The sequence below is a fragment of the Rhipicephalus microplus genome, unplaced genomic scaffold, assembly GCF_043290135.1.
Source record: "Rhipicephalus microplus isolate Deutch F79 unplaced genomic scaffold, USDA_Rmic scaffold_582, whole genome shotgun sequence".
In the NCBI taxonomy this organism is placed as follows: domain Eukaryota; kingdom Metazoa; phylum Arthropoda; class Arachnida; order Ixodida; family Ixodidae; genus Rhipicephalus; species Rhipicephalus microplus.
In genome coordinates, this window is record NW_027465141.1 from 35,846 (window position 1) to 37,500 (window position 1,655).

Consider the following 1,655-nt stretch of genomic DNA (forward strand, 5'->3'; position numbering starts at 1 on the left):
AAAAACCGCGTCTGCCGGGGCGGCACGAAACCGCGTCAGCCGGGGCGGCGCGAAAACCGCGTCTGCCGGGGCGGCACGAAACCGCGTCAGCCGGGGCGGCGCGAAAACTGCGTCAGCCGGGGCGAGCCCGGGTGCGGCACCACCGGGAAAACTGTGGCAAACAGACATGGCGATCGAGTGAGTGGGCCGCCAGCCAGGCACAGCCGAAAAGTGCTAAGTCCGAACTGCGTCAGCCGGGGCGGCAAAAACCGCGTCAGCCGGGGCGGCGCAAAAAACCGCGTCTGCCGGGGCGGCACGAAACCGCGTCAGCCGGGGCGGCGCGAAAACTGCGTCAGCCGGGGCGAAAGAAAAAAAAAAACGCGTCTGCCGGGGCGAGCCCGGGTGCGGCACCACCGGGAAAACTGTGGCAAACAGACATGGCGATCGAGTGAGTGGGCCGCCAGCCAGGCACAGCCGAAAAGTGCCAAGTCCGAACTGCGTCAGCCGGGGCGGCAAAAAACCGCGTCAGCCGGGGCGGCGCAAAAAACCGCGTCTGCCGGGGCGGCACGAAACCGCGTCAGCCGGGGCGGCGCGAAAACTGCGTCAGCCGGGGCGAGCCCGGGTGCGGCACCACCGGGAAAACTGTGGCAAACAGACATGGCGATCGAGTGAGTGGGCCGCCAGCCAGGCTCAGCCAAAAAGTGCCAAGTCCGAACTGCGTCAGCCGGGGCGGCGCAAAAAACCGCGTCTGCCGGGGCGGCGCGAAAACCGCGTCTGCCGGGGCGGCGCGAAAACTGCGTCAGCCGGGGCGAAAGAAAAAAAAAACGCGTCTGCCGGGGCGAGCCCGGGTGCGGCACCACCGGGAAAACTGTGGCAAACAGACATGGCGATCGAGTGAGTGGGCCGCCAGCAAGGCTCAGCCAAAAAGTGCCAAGTCCGAACTGCGTCAGCCGGGGCGGCAAAAAACCGCGTCTGCCGGGGCGGCACGAAACCGCGTCAGCCGGGGCGGCGCGAAAACCGCGTCTGCCGGGGCGGCACGAAACCGCGTCAGCCGGGGCGAGCCCGGGTGCGGCACCACCGGGAAAACTGTGGCAAACAGACATGGCGATCGAGTGAGTGGGCCGCCAGCCAGGCACAGCCGAAAAGTGCTAAGTCCGAACTGCGTCAGCCGGGGCGGCAAAAACCGCGTCAGCCGGGGCGGCGCAAAAACCGCGTCTGCCGGGGCGAATGCAAAAAAAACAAAGAAAAAAGCCCGCGCTTAATCAAAAGAAAACAAAGAAAAAAGCTTGCGCTTAATCAAAAGAAAACAAACAAAAAAAGTTCGCGCTTAAGCCTGGCGGTGGAACCACCGGGGCAAACAGACCTGGCGATCGAGTGAGTGGGCCGCCAGCCGGGGTGAGCCAAAAAGTGCAAAGTCGGAACCGCGTCAGCCGGGGCGGCGCGAAAACCGCGTCAGCCGGGGCGGCGCAAAAACTGCGTCAGCCGGGGCGGCACGGAAAAACGAAAACCGCGTCAGCCGGGGCGGCACGGAAAAACGAAAACCACGTCAGCCGGGGCGACATCAAAATGAGGAAAAAAAAAAAAACTGCCTTAGGACACCTGCGTACACTTTCATGCGTTTGGGCATATCTCTCTGTAACACGCGCGCCCCTCGTTACGCGCGGCACTCTGTTTTC